A 16006-nucleotide genomic window follows, 5' to 3' on the forward strand; every position below is an offset into this window, starting at 1 on the left:
ATCCTCTTTGTCAATCTCACCTCACTCATTCTCTCCATACATCCAAATAATTTCAACACACCCTCTTTAGCTTTCTCAACCAAACACTTTATTACCACAACCTCTCTCCTACCTTCCTATGACTTATTTAATCAAACCACCTCACACCACATACTGTCCTCAAACATTTCATTTCAAATACATCCACCATCTGCACAGCCTCATCTACAGCCCATGCCTCATATCCATATAATATTGATGTGACTACTAAAACCTTCAAACATACCTATTTCTGCCCTTCCAGGTAACAATCTCTCCTTCCATACTTTCTTCAGTGTTCCCAGAAAGTTCATCTCCCTATCCTCCCTATGACTCACTTACGCTTCCATGGTTCCATTCGCTGCTATATCCACAGACCTTTCCATGGTTTACTAAAGACATGTGAAACATCTGGGGTAAACCATGGAAAGGTCTGAGGGGCCTGGATGTGGATAGGGAGTTGTGGTTACGGTGCATTACACATGACAGCTAGAGACTGAGTGTGGCCTCTTTTGTCTGTTTTCCTGGTGCTACCTCTCTGATGCAGGGGGTGGCGATGCTGTTTCCTGTAGGGTGGGGTGGCACCAGGAACGGATGAAGGCAAGCAAGTATGAATATGTACATGGGAACATAAGTATACGTCTGTGTATGTGTATGCTGATATACACATATTTTCTTCCCACACATATTTGCTATTTCCCGCACTAGTGAAGTAGCATCAAGAACAGAGGACTGAGCCCCAGAAGGAAAATCCTCACTTGGTCTCCTTCTAAGAAAAGACAACACAAGAATCCCATGCGCTTTCATGTTCAGAGACTAGTTACACTGAGAAAATAAATACAATAAAAGTTATGTATGCACAACCACAGGAATCATGGAATAGGACCATGCAACCTTATAACAGTGAGAAGAGAGGTTGGCACATGGGACTGTGTGACCTACCCTATATACAGACCCTTGTGCCAACCTCATCTCTCACCAACTAAAAAGGTTACATGATTCTATACCATGGGGCCTACATGCGGAAAGGGAGCTGTGGTTTCGGTGCATTACACTTGACAGCTAGAGACTGAGTGTGAACGAATGTTGCATTTGTTGTCTTTACCTAGCGTTACCTTGTGTGTGGGTGGGGGGAAGGGGGTGCCATTTCATGTGTGGCGGGGTGGCGACAGGAAGAGATGAAGGCAGCAAGTATGAGTATGTACATGTGTATATATGTATATGTTTGTGTATGTATATATATATATATATATATATATATATATATATATATATATATATATATATATATATTATCCCTGGGGATAGGGGATGAAGAATACTTCCCACGTATTCCCTGCGTGTCGTAGAAGGCGACTAAAAGGGGAGGGAGCAGGAGGCTGGAAATCCTCCTCTCTTTTTTTTTTCTTTTTTTTAATTTTCCAAAAGAAGGAACAGAGGGGGGCCACGTGAGGATATTCCACAAAGGCCCAGTCCTCTGTTCTTAACGCTACCTCGCTAATGCGGGAAATGGCGGATAGTTTAAAAGAAAAAAAAAGAAAAATATATATATATATATATATATATATATATTTTTTTTTTTTTTTTTTTTTCATACTATTCGTCATTTCCCGCATTAGCGAGGTAGCGCTAAGAACAGAGGACTGGGCCTTTGAGGGAATATCCTCACCTGGCCCCCTTCTCTGTTCCTTCTTTTGGAAAAAAAAAAAAAAAAAAAAAAAAAAAAAAAAAAAAAAAACGAGAGGGGAGGATTTCCAGCCCCCCGCTCCCTTCCCTTTTAGTCGCCTTCTACGACACGCAGGGAATACGTGGGAAGTATTCTTTCTCCCCTATCCCCAGGGATAATATATATATATATATATATATATATATATGTATATATATATATATATATATATATATATATATATATATATATATGTTGAAATTATCCCTGGGGATAGGGGATTAAGAATACTTCCCACGTATTCCCTGCGTGTCGTAGAAGGCGACTAAAAGGGGAGGGAGCGGGGGGCTGGAAATCCTCCCCTCTCGTTTTTTTTAATTTTCCAAAAGAAAGAACAGAGGGGGCCAGGTGAGGATATTCCAAAAAAGGCCCAGTCCTCTGTTCCTAACGCTACCTCGCTAACGCGGGAAATGGCGAATAGTTTAAAAGAAAAGAAAGATATGTTGAAATGTATAGATATGTATAAGTGCATGTGTAGGCGTTTTTGTATATACATGTGTATGAGGGTGGATTGGGCCATTGTTTTGTCCGTTTCCTTGTGCTACCTTGCTAATACAGGAGACAGTGACAATGTATAATAAATAAATATTAATAATATGTATATATATTCCAGCTGATATTGATGACATCCATTACAAGAAATGAAAGATACTGTTCTTGATAACTTTGGCTGTATGTTTCACATTATGCCTCTGTTTCCCAGCTGGAAGTGGTATTTCTACAAGGCTTGGTGATTCACGCATAAAGAAAAAGACTTACCATTCCAAATATAAAGAGGAAGCAAAAGTTGTGTATTTCTTTGTGGTAACAAAACATTTGAAGCAAACCTTTTATAGATCTTTTAATTCAACTTACCTTGATGTGCATGCAGAGTTGCATAACAGTCCTTTTTAATCATACAAAAGCTTCAGTGAATACATTGTGAAATATTTACAAAAATAAATTGACAAATGACAAAAAAGTATAAAATATGAAATATATTGCATTTATTCTACCAGAAACAGTTAGTTTATGGTAATGAAACGAAGCTCTGAAAACTTCCATTTCAACCACATAAAAATCTTCATACAAATAATATCATAATGAGGATCAAGGTACCTTTTTAAAATATTATACTGAAAATCTCTTGAATTTTAGATAGACTATTTGATTCATGTACCACCTGCACAACCATAAAATGTAATGAATTTAAAAATTTTTAAAAAGATACCCAACATCAACAAATCAGACCTTCCAGAACTAAAACTTTTCTAACAGAAGAATTTATATTCATATTTTTCAGCATTTACAAAACTGGCATATAATGGTAACATATGGAATCATGAGCAGAAGTATCAATATTCAGCTTCATCTAACTTCAGTAAATCTGGTAAAGGCCAGATTCAATACTGCTTACTCCCCTTAACATTCATTGCATGGTATTTCTTTTCTATGAAAATTATTTGTAACCTGCCAAAAACAGATGGCAGGTGCAATGGACTAGTACCTACTAAGTGTGCCAGACCAGCTAGACTGAGGAGGATATGTGAGCCTTAGAGCTGTGGTTTCTAATATTTTGGTCAACCAATGACCCAATCCAACAGCCTGGGCCCAGGCTTATGTTTCTAATAACACAATTATCATTGGGATGGCACTGTGGTGGATGCCAGCACTGTTCGAGAAGTGCGTGCACACATAGCGTGGGTATGTAAATTCCTGCCCTGCAGTCCTCAGTGTGTGGATACAGTTTATACTCATAAAGTGCTACAGTGTACAGTACATTGCATGTATTTTGCACTATGCATCACATCACCAAAGCATCTTTCAAGTTCTGTTGCCACTGGTGCTAAAAAATATAAGGCCATCACCAATGTGGTAAAGATGGATGTGCTCAAATGTTATGAGAGAAGTAAATAAACAGCCAATAATAAGCTTGCCCTCAGACTAAGTGGAAATACTTTATAGACTACTCATGAAAGTGCAAAGAACATGAGGAAAAGAGCCAAGAGTGGAGCATAAATCAGTGCATCTAAGACCTTACATTCCCAAAGCTCACTTATAGAGAGAATGGACCAAATGTTGAGCACATGGATCAAGCACAAAACTAATGGAAATGTTAGAGTCAACATGCTTGTAATGCAAGCAAAGGCCCAGAAAATATATCATGACTTGGCAATAATAGGATCAGCGAAGTAAGTTCTGTTTGTTTTGCGAATTTTAGGAAACTCCACAATTACGACTGCATCAAGATGATTGCTTCTGCTGAAGTCACTGCTGCCAAAATTTCCCAAGAAACCTCAAGCCCATTATTGAGAAAGTTGGTTATTCTCCTAACCAGATTTTTAAAGAGGACAAAACCAGGTTATTCTGAAAAAGCATGCCTTCAAGAATGTACATTTACCCTGAAAGGCTGTCGAGGATAGCCTCAGCTACTTGTTGAGGGAAATGCAGAAGTTGAATGCAAGCTCAAACTATTAATCTTAGGACTCTTAAATGGTACATGAGGCAATTTTTGCCTGTTTATCATAATTCTAATCTGAAAAGGTGGATGAAGTCAAAATTCTCTGTGATCATTTTGCTGCAAAGCTCCATGTACAGCTGAAGGGGCACTGTGCAAAAGAGTGTGTAATGCCCCTAGCCACCCAGCTTCAATTCAGAACCTTTCTTTCGCCAAACACTACATCTCTAATCAAGCCAATGGACCAGGAGCTGACATCTATTTTCAAAGCCTACTATTTAAGGAAAACAGTTGCAAAACTCATGAAGGCCACAGAGAATGATCAGACAACTATGAATTCTGGAAGTCCTTCACCATCAAAATGCCATCATGATTATCAGTTAGGCATGGAAGGAAATCACCAGTGTCAATTTAAACTGAGTATGGCAGAAGCTTTGCTCTCAGTTTGTTCATGGAGTCTGGAGTTTTGATGCTGACACCATTGTATCAAGAATATGTGCACACAACATGGAAATGGTAAAAAAAAAATGTAGCATTGATGAGGCTATGGAGGGTGATGTGGAAGAGTTGCTAGAAAAGCATAAGGAAGACCTCTACAACAAAAGATCTTCATCAGTTGGAGAAAGAACATCAAGAGGAGATGGTAGTAGAAGATGAAGAAGTTGACCCACAGAATACAGCTGAGGTGGCCCTATATATCCTAGCTGACATCAGGTACTACAAAGAAATCCACCCTGAGAAGATGATGAAGCATAAACAGACAAGACTAGATTTCTTTTCGAAGAAAAAGAACACTTGTAAGGAGGAACAGCCATCAAAATCTAGCAACATAATAGCTGAAATCACTTGACCATCACCACCACCTCTGCCAATTAAGTCATCTGACCCAGATGACCCCCTTTCCCAGTAACTCCACCCTCCTACTTTTTCATATATATTGGTCTTGGGGTAATTATAGATAATTATCATTATCATAGTTGATCACCATCTCCCACGTCAGCAAGGTAGTGCCAGGAAACAGCTGAAGAATGGCCCATCCAATCACACAGACATATACATAAACACCCATACGTGCACATATACATTTATACATATGTACATATTCATACTTGCTTACCTTCATCCACTACTGGTGCTACCCAACCTCACAGGAAAGAGCATCACCATCCCCTGCTTCAGAAAGGTAGTGCCAGGAAAACAGACAAAAAAGGCCACATTTGTTCACATTCAGTCTCTGGCTGTCATGTGTAATACTTTTTTTAATACATATGCACCATATCCTACGTCAGTGATGTAGTGTCAAGAACAGATGACTGAGCCTTTGAGGGAAAAATATTGTTTCTGCGACTCCATGTTACCACGAGAATCCATTTTTGCCCAAACTCTCTTTATAACTGAAATCCCAATTATCAATAATCTAACATCTCTGACAAGCAAGCATTTTACAGCTTCAAGTTATTTCTAGATTATTCCTTCACTGATATCATTACCTAATTGCTCTGGGTCACAGCAATTTTTTTCAGCACTTTTCAATATTAACATTACTAAGCACTTCCCTACAGTTACTCTTTTATTAAGTGCTAATCCTCCATCTCCACTGCATTCTCATTCCTTCCTTACTATCATGAACCTCCATGGTCAAAACGGGAGATCTTATCTCTTCAATAAGCTTTGTTTCCATGACTCCAACGTCAGGCACACTTCTTATAAGATCCAATTACCTGTTAATCCAACATTTGAATAAATTACTTCCAGCCATTTCTTAACAGTCCTGCTATCACAGTGGTGCTCGTGGGGCTGCTCCATCCTGCCTCATTTAGCGTCTCCATTTTTCTGTCTTCTGACAGTATTCTTTGCTTCTCTTCCTCTTTTCCTTTGATTTATCACATATGATGAATACCCTAATGAATTCCATCTAGTTAAAGCTTTAAGGTTCTTGGCTTTCCAAAGTACTCCTGGTGAAATGTACCCATACCTGGTCACTGTCTAACATCTTGAATATAACCGCCAATTCTTCTCTTATCTTTGATCACTGAAACTGAATCCGACAATTCTATAGCCTCCAGGAATCTTTCAATACCATTTCTTCTTTCTTTCCCGTTCTTCCTTATCTGGTGTATGATCTTTCAAAGCCAATAATAATCAGTGGTTTACATCTATTGACCAATTGCTTTACTAATCTTGGCACCACCCAATTCTTCAAGCAATCATTCAGTGCTGAATTTAACTTCTGTCTCTGACTTCCTCTAAAATTCCTCTTTTAGCTAACAAGCAGTGGTCCTCTATGCTCTGTTTTTTTTTTTAAACCTTTATTAACGAGTCAACAGACTTCCTTACTAGCTCTATTTCTAATAGTGTATATTATTCTTACTGCAGCTTAACATAATTTCCTATATACCTATGTTTGTATAACTCAAGGACTATGTTCCTCTCCATCAATCTTCATGCTCTGTGTCTGATAATAAGTTGCCAGAACTACTCCTCCTGCACCTCCCTGCCCACTACAGTCTATGATTCTGCATGTATTTCAGTCCTTTCCTCTAGCTGAACAGCCCCCAGAATTTCTATAACAAACAAATCAGACCTTATTTGCTTTATAATAAATTTATCTTCTTACCTCTTGATTATACACCATCTGAGTCCCACACACTTAAAATGAATACTTGTTCAGACCCAACAAATATATTTCTCAGATCCCTAAGTTCCTCTCTCAACTCAATACCCTTCATGATCTTTAAACTATTCCTTAATTCCTTTAACTACTCCTTAGTTATATCAACTTCCATGTTCTTGCTTCTTAAAATATATGAAGAATGTTATATCACTTTATATTTTGGGAGAGGTTATCAATGCTCATGTTCTATTGAGCTTGGGTGAGTGCTTTCAGTCACCTTATCATTTTGTAAAGGGAAGCCTGTGACATTTCCCCCTTTAGCCATTCTCCTCTGCCTTTGTTAGATCCTGTGTCTGAATCTAAAAAATGGTGAGTACTGCGTTCATTATGAGGAATATGTCTCAATGTCCCTCAAATGTGGTGGTCCTTGCACTACTTGTTCAAACACCACCTAAATTGTAATAATGATTTGCAAAATTCTGGGAGGAGAAATCTGCCCTTCTCAAACTTCCTGCCTTACAGAGTCCTTACTATTCCTTTTCCAGCATGAAGTTCAATCTCAAGCTGTCCCCAGCTGTCTTGCCAGACCATAGATCATACCCAAACACTTTACATATCCACACATTTTTTCTTTTTCACCATTATAATACAATGGTCAGGCCATCATTTCTCAAATAATAATGCAAGCAAGTAATATCAACACCAATCCTAGACCATCGGTGTACCTCTACCCACAGTATCAAGTTTCCATTACTAAAATGTAATACTTCATCAGATGCCCCTACTGCACTAAGTGGTATCTCTCCACTGCACATCAGTCATCCATAAAAGACTACTCAGAGTACTGGACACTTGCAGCTACCAATCAAACAAACCCCTACACAAATGCTCTCACCTCCAGCACTAGCATCAGACAAACAATAGGATAAAATGTAATCTCACACTTGGCAAACAAACTATTCAACTCCAAAACCCCCAGCAACAAACTAAACATCCTGCAACTCAAAGGCAATGACACCAAAAACAAACACAAAGAAATAACCAAGAACACAACATCCACATATACCTCATCTAAGAAACCAAACTATCAACCAGATCCACCTTTCTACTACACAACCATAAAACAAGACAGACAACAAGGACAAGGAGAATTCATAACACTTGTGAAAAAAAAAACAATCACAGACAATGACAAACCCTAGAAATACATTCCATACAAATAAAATTTCACAGTACTAACAATAACATAATCAACACCTCCATATCTCTACCTTCCAGTTAGACTCCCCAGCTGCAAAACCTGACCAACACCTATATCTGTGGAGATTTCCATACCCGCCATTCCACTTGCCTCAACACTCACACCCAAGATCCTTGAGGTGAACTATTCATAAACCAATTGCAACCTTTCAATAGCCTTAACCTACATAACCTAACAATCAACCAGACTCCCAACCCACCATTTCCAGTAGCCAACCTCACCCGAATTCACCTTCTGTCCTCCAGCACAACACACACAAACCACCTGGAGCATACTGTATGAACTATCCTCTGACTACTTGCCCATCCTGATAACACTCCACCTGGCCCACACAACCACAAAAGACATACATAAACAACAAGAAAGCAGAGTGACTAGCCTTAACACAGAACGTGGAAACAAAGATACTTAACTTCAGTACAGGTGATTTCCCATTCACACATCTTGGAATCTCACACTTCATCAACACCTCCAACAAGGCCAGCAAAAAGCACACACCACAAGGACACAGAAAGAAATGTATCTCATATTTCTCCCCAAAAGTTACACAATTTATAAAACAAAGAAAGCAGCTTAGACAAAACCACTCACCACCAACAGAAATCAAAGAACAGGTCCAAACTCTAAATAAAACTATCAGTAACCTAATCACTGAAAGAAAAAACTTAAATCTGTCACTTATTCCTCTACATAATGAACCACAAGACCTACAAAGACCAACTCTGGTGCACATTAAAGAAGGTCCAAACTTACAGCACCAATCCAACCCAGTCCCAAAACACTCCTGACCCATTCTGATGAAATTCTCCATCTCCTGAAGCACTCATGACCCATTCCAATTGAATCCTTTCTCCAAAGAACACATGCTCATAAGATGCTTCTCAAAAGTCAGCCACAAACCAACCTCACCCTAAATATGAAAGTTATGAGAAACACAAATTTCATCCAAAATATACTGGCCAGCCATACTTTACTCAAAATAAAACAAGAAATGCAATTAAAACCTTAAAGAACACCCCTGCAATTAGCCTCTGGCAATATACCAAACTTTCACATGAAACATTTTGGCCCGTTGCAATCCTGGCACTTGCAAAAATCTTCAAACACTTCTGACTACACAACAAAATCCTTAAAACCTGAAAACACACTAACAAAATAACAATCTGAAAACCCTCAACACCATCCAACTGTTCCTCCTCCAACCATCCTAAATCACTTCCATCTTCCATGTTCAAACTCAGCAAAGAAAATAATCCACAAAAGAATGAAACAAAACATCCTATTCTCATTTACACAAAATGGAAAAGACCCATCCACTCTACCACCAAACATATCTCAAGGCCTTTCATGCCCACAATGCACCTACAACAACAAAAACACCAAACACTTGTTACTCAAATACCGTGCCCTCTCCCTTAGTAGATGCATACATATCACTACAATTTATGATCAACTGTCCCACCCCCTGGACATGGCTGGCTTCCTGAGCACTGCAAGAGCCTCAGAGAGATAGAAAGGACCCCTTGGGTAGGAAGTAAATAGGTGAGTGTGTGTTCACACACGCACACACACATATGTATATGTTGATATGAATATGTATGTATATGTACATGTATGTGTTTGCATGTGTGTATATGAGTGGATGGGGCTACCTCGCTGATGTGGTAGACGGCGATCAATTATAGTAACATATATATATATTTTTCATTCATATTTACCATTTCCCAAATTAGTGAGGTAGTGTTATAAATATATTAAGGGGAGAAAGAATTCTAGCTCTGTATTTCCTGCATGTTGTAAAAGGCAACTAAAGGGGGCAGGAGCAAGGGGGCTGAAAACTCTCCCCTTCTTGTACTTCAATTTCTATAAAATGAAACAGAAGGACCCATATTGAGAGTGCTCATCCTCCTCGAAGGCTCATGCTAGTGTCAAAATGTGTGTGGATGTAACCAGGATGAGGAGAGGGGAAAGAAACCTGGATGTTCTGGCTCTGAGTGAAACAAAGCTCAAGAGTAAAGGGGAAGAATGGTTTGGAAATGTCTTTGGAGTTAAGTCAGGGGTTGGTGAGAGGACTAATGAAGAAATAGCACTACTCCTGAAGCAGGAGTTGGGGAGTGTGCAAATGAGTGTATGGAAGTAAATTCTAGACTGATGTTGGTACAAATGAAAAATGTATGGCAAGAAACTGGTGATTATTGGTGGTTATGAACCAGGCCATGAGAAGAAGGATCATGAGAGGCAAGTGTTCTGAGAGCAGCTGAGTAACTGTACCAGCACTTAGATGCAAGAGACCAAGTATTAGTAATGGAAGATTTGAATGTGAAGGTGAGTGATGTGGCAGATGAGGGCATACTTCAAGGGCATGGGGCATGAAGTACTATGAATGAATATGGCGAACAGCTTGTGGAGTTGTGGGCCAAAAGAGGATTAGCAATTGGGAATACCTGGTTTAAAAAGAGGGACATACAAAAGTTTACATATGTAACAAGGAAAGACAGTCAGAGGGCATTATTGAATTACATATCAACTGATACATGTGTAAAAGAAATACATTTGGATGTAAGCATGCCTAGTGGGGAAACTAATGGGATGTATGATCACTATCTTGTGGATGTGAGAGTGAAGATTTGTAGAGGCTTTCAGAAAACAGGAAACAATATTGGTGAGAAATATTGGTGTGAAGAAAGTAGTGAGAGTAGGCGAGCTTGGAAAAGAGACTTATGGGAAGAAATACAAAAGACTGATTGTAGAATGTCAAAATGTGAGAGCAAATGAAGCAAGGGGTGTGGGTGAGGAAAGGGAAGTATTTAGGGAAGCGGTGATGGCATGTGCAGAAGATGCATGTGGCATATGAATGGTGGGAGGTGAGCAGACTAGAAAGGGTAGTGAGTGGTGGGATGAAGTAAAATTGCTGGTGAATGAGAAAAGAGAGGCATTTGCAGATGATTGGGAGTGTATAAGAGAGAGCAGCAGGAAGTTAAGAGGAAGGTGCAGGGGATGAAAAAGAGAAAAGTTAGTTAGGAAGAGCAAGTACCAGTAAAGTATAAGGAGAAAAAGATGTTTAGAAAGGATAATGTGTGAAAAACAAGTGAGCAAATGGGAACATGAGTGTAGGGTAAAAGAGAAAGAGGTAACAGGTAGAGATGAAATAACGAGGGTATGGAGCAGATACTTTAAAGGACTGTTGAATGTATTTGATGATAAGAGTGGCAGATGTAGGGTGTTTGGGTCAGGGCAGTATACAAAGTGAGAGTCTTTGAAGAATGGTTTGTTGATGAAAGAAGTGGTGAAAGCCTTACATAAGATGAAATGTGGCAAGGTGGCCAGAGTGGATGGTATTGCAACTGAATTTGTTAAGAAAGGGAATGACTGTGTTGTTGATTGGTTACTTAGGATTTCCATTAAGTATGGATCTATGGATCATAGTGAAATGCCTAAGTACTGGCAGAATGGATCTGCAGTGTCATTGTTTAAAGGCAAAGGGGATAAAATTAAGTGCTCAAACTTCAGAGATACCAATTTGTTGAGTTTACTAGTAAGTAGTGTGAAAAGATAGTAACTGAGAGGGTGAAAGTATGTACAGAGCATCAGATTAGGGAGAAGTGTGGTTTCAGGAGTGATAGAGGATGTGTGGATCAGGTGTTTGCTTTAAGGAATGTGTGTGAGAAATACTTAAATAAAAGATGGATTTGTATATGGCATTTATGGATTGAGAGAAAGCATATGAGAGGATCTATTGACATGCCTTGGGGAAGGTTTTAACAAACATATGATCTGTGAAGAAGGTTGCTACAAGCAGTAAGAAGTTTTCATCATGGGTGTAAGGCATGTGTACAAGTAAGAAGAGAGGAGAGTGAATGGTTTCAAGAGATGGCAGGTTTTCAGCAGGGGTAAATGATGTCACCATTGTTGTTTAATTTGTTTATGGATGGGGTGGTGATGGAGGTAAATGTGAGTGTCTTTGAGAGAAGGGTGACTATGCAGTCTGTAGGGGATGTGAGGACCCGGGAAGTAAATTCTTTGTTTGCAGATGATAAAGCTACCACTGGTGACAAATTTGAGTGAGATACTGCAGAAATTGGTGACTGAATTTAGAAATGTGTGAAGGGAGAAAGTTGAGAGTAGATGAGAATAAAATCAAGGTCACTCAGTTTAGCAGGGTTAAGGGAAAGATGTCTAAGCAGTTTCATGAGAGGTCAAAATTGAAGAAATCTTATGTTCAAGTGAAAAAAAGATAATGTGTACTGAAATACCTTTAAACTATGGCTATAACACTTTTTGGTTTAAAGTATCAGCAATGGAGCATACAAATAAAATTTGGTAGAAGTTAAAATAATTGTTACATAAAAACAAAGATATATTAAAGAGTAGGGACATTTGGGCAGGAGCATTGGGTAGAAACGTTAGGTAGGAGCATTAGAAAGAAGTAATCATTAGGAACATTAGGTAGAAGCCTCTGCAAACACTGTGCTAGAGTAACCCTCTGCCAATGGCTTGTTAAGGGTGAGGAACTAAAGGATAAGAAGCAGTAGTGGAGTTCTTTAGTTATGGAGACTCTGTTGCCATGGCCACCCCTTTGAGGGAGTTCCAACAGGAACAGGCAACAGAGATATAAATAGATAGATAGTTAGTTGAAGGTGTGAACTGGGAGTAGATGAGGCAGCGAATGGAACTATGGAAGCAGAAGTGAGTCATGGGGTTGGTGAAGGGGCAAAGGTTCTAGAAGCCCTGAGGAATGTGTGGAAAGCAAGATCATTATCTGGGAGGGCAAAAATGGACATGTTGGAAGTGTTGGAAATGAAATGTTTGAGGCCAATAGGTGCTGTGAGGTAAATTAATCAAGTAAGTAATGAAGGGGTAAGAGAGAGGTGTGGTAATACAAGGAGTGTGGTTGAGAAAGCTGAAGAGGGTGTGGTAAAATGGTTTGGGCATTTGGAGAGAATAAGTGAGGAAAGGCTGATAAAAAGGATATATGTGTCAAAGGTGGAGAGAACAAAGAGAACAGGGACTCTAAACTGGAGATGGGAGGATGGGGTGAAAAAGATTTTGAGCAACTGGGGCGTGAACATGCATGGGATAGAGTGAATTAGAACAATGAGGTGTGTGTGTGTGTGTGTGTATACTGCCCAAGCATTCTCTACATGTAGTAGACAGAAACTAATAAGGGCAAGAACAAAGGGCTGGATGTTCTCCCCTCCTGTATTACTTTCCAAAAGAAGTAGCCAAGCGAGGTTTATTCGTTTATCATTACTCACTCTATTAACCTTCATACCACATATTGTCCTCAGACATTTCATTCCCAACACGTTCACCCTCTTCCACACATTCTCATCCATATAACAGCATTGGAACTACTGTATCTTTAAACATACCTATCTTTGCCCTCATAAAGAGTGACCTCTCTTTCCACACAATCCTCAATGCTCCTAGAACCTTTGCCCCCTTAACCAAGCAATGACTTACTTTAGCTCCCATATCCACACCCAAGTATAGTTTCTAGAACATTACAGATCCTCCAAATTCTCTCCACTTAAATTCACAATCCAAATAACCTCTCTCTTTACTGCTAAACCTAGTAACAATGCTTTTATTCGCATTTATTGTCAACCTCCTTTCACGCACTCTCTCAAACTCAGCCACCAACTTCTGCAGTTTCTTACTTGAAACTGCCACCAGTGCCATGTCACTAGTAAAAAGACAACTGACTTACCTCCCAGGCCCCAAAAGCCTCAAAACAAAATGCATACTTGCTCCTCTCTCTAAGACCCCTGCATTCACCTTCGTCAACCCATCAGCAAACATTCCCAGCCTCACTTGAAACCAGCCACTGACCTTCCTCTCAACCTGCTCACCCACAAGCCTCACTCACATGATAAAAACTCCTCTATGCTTCTAACAGCTTTCCTCCAACACCATGTATTTGCAACACCTTTTATAAAGCAACTCTATCAACCCTATCATTTGCTTTTCCAGATCCCTAAATGCCACGTTAAAGTCCTATTTTGTCAATGTCTCATTTGGATTTGCCTATGTCCAAAGCTTTGATCACTGCAACCCCCTAATATCCCAAAAGGTGTAAACAGACAAAGGCAAGGGATCCACTTTTGCCAATAAATAAGTAGTACAGGGGTAAAGAAAAAAGTCTAATGTCTGGGTCAATCTTATCTCCTTTTTGAACAAATGTTCACTCAGAGTCTGATCTAACGCTAGAGCTAGAGAAAATACATTCTGTTAGCTCAGTGAAGAGAACCTGTGACCCTCTAGTAGGTTACAAGCCACCTTTTGAAAAACGATATTCTAAGTATCTGTCATATAAACTCTTCTCTGCCTGTTACTACTTCTCCATTTGCCACCTTCACCAGTGTTCCCATTTGCTCTCTTGTTTTCCTCACACCTCCTCCTTCCAAAACATTTTCTTATTCTCCCTGAAGTCTGCTGATACTTGTTCATCTAACTCTCATTTGTCCTATTTTTCTGCCCAAGCACCTTCCTCTTGACAAGTCAGCTTTTTTACCTTGCATATCTTTCAATCACTTGCACTCCTTCCCTGTATGTAATGCCCATAAACCTCTCTTTTTCACTCACAACTTAAATTCATCATCCACCACCCAATACCCTCTTTCATGTGACCACCTCACACCTTATGCATGCTACACACCTCTCAAAAATCATTGCTGCTTCTCTAAATACCTCCCATTCCTCAACCACTCCTCTACTGTTGTTTACCCTCACCTTTTGCCATTCTACACTTAATCACTCCTAACATATCTTCACTCAAGACTCATTTCCTAGCTCATTAACTTACACCACCCTCTCCTGACCCATATCATTTCCTCTTTTCCAAATTCCTCAACAAATTTTCACCCTTGCCACCACCATGTAATGATCAGGGATTCTACCAGCTGCTACAAGTCCTTTTTTTCCTATCAATAATTATGTAATCCAACAGTGCCCACTAACTGCAATCCCATCTACTCCAACCACCTTGCCACACTTCATTTTACACAACGCTTTTGCTAGTTCCTTTCTTTCAACCTAACCACTCACTAAGACTGTTGCTCCACATAACACCTCGTCCTACACACAGTATATCTGTCTCCCTATCCTCTAGCCATCTAAGAAATATAATAGTCCTTTACTAAACTCATTCCATCTCTTTTTGCCTCATCTTGATCTGTTACATCCCCATCTACTCCCTTCAGTGTCACTCCTATTTGTTCTCTTGTTCTCCTCACCCTATTCATCTCCTTCACAGAAATACTCTTATCCTCCCAGAAGATTATGGATACCTTTTCAACCCATCTTTCATTTGCCCTCTTTTTCAGTTCCTTTAACTCTTTCTGGACTTCCAACAACTTATATATCTCTCAATCACTCATTTATCCCTAAAATATTCCCAAACTGTTCTTCCCCTTCCTCTTCAACTGAGTTTTACTCAGAGCCAGAACATCTAAGTTCCTCTAATCAAATATAGCTCTTATTCCTCCCTTCTTCTCATCCTGCTTACACATACACACATTCAATTGACACCAGCCTAAGCCTTCCAACAGATATCCTTGCTTGGCTCTTTCAGCTGTTTGTTTGTTTGTTTGTTTTTCTTTTAAACTATTCGCCATTTCCCGCATTAGCGAGGTAGCGTTAAGAACAGAGGACTGGGCCTTTGAGAGAATATCCTCACGTGGCCCCCTTCTCTGTTCCTTCTTTTGGAAAACTAAAAAAAAAAAAAATGAGAAGGGAGGATTTCCAGCCCCCCACTCCCTTCCCTTTTAGTCGCCTTCTACGACACACAGGGAATACATGGGACGTATTCTTTCTCCCCTATCCCCTATTGTCTTTTTAAGGCAGATATAATCCAATAAGGAGAGGGTTTCCAGCCCCCTACTCCTGTCCCTATTAGCCATCTCTCTTGATAAACACAAGATTTCTTCATATGTAGTTTCTTACTCCTAT

The 16006-nt window shown here is 39.5% G+C and overlaps 1 protein-coding gene across 10 annotated transcripts in view; it reads right to left on the reverse strand.

The window, feature by feature from the left end:
• Nucleotides 1-16006, reverse strand: part of LOC139747111 (uncharacterized) — a 69057-nt gene that overhangs the window by 44093 nt on the left and 8958 nt on the right. The gene's annotated exons all lie outside the window — the stretch shown is intronic.

Source organism: Panulirus ornatus, chromosome 67, assembly GCF_036320965.1.
Source record: "Panulirus ornatus isolate Po-2019 chromosome 67, ASM3632096v1, whole genome shotgun sequence".
In the NCBI taxonomy this organism is placed as follows: Eukaryota; Metazoa; Arthropoda; class Malacostraca; order Decapoda; family Palinuridae; genus Panulirus; species Panulirus ornatus.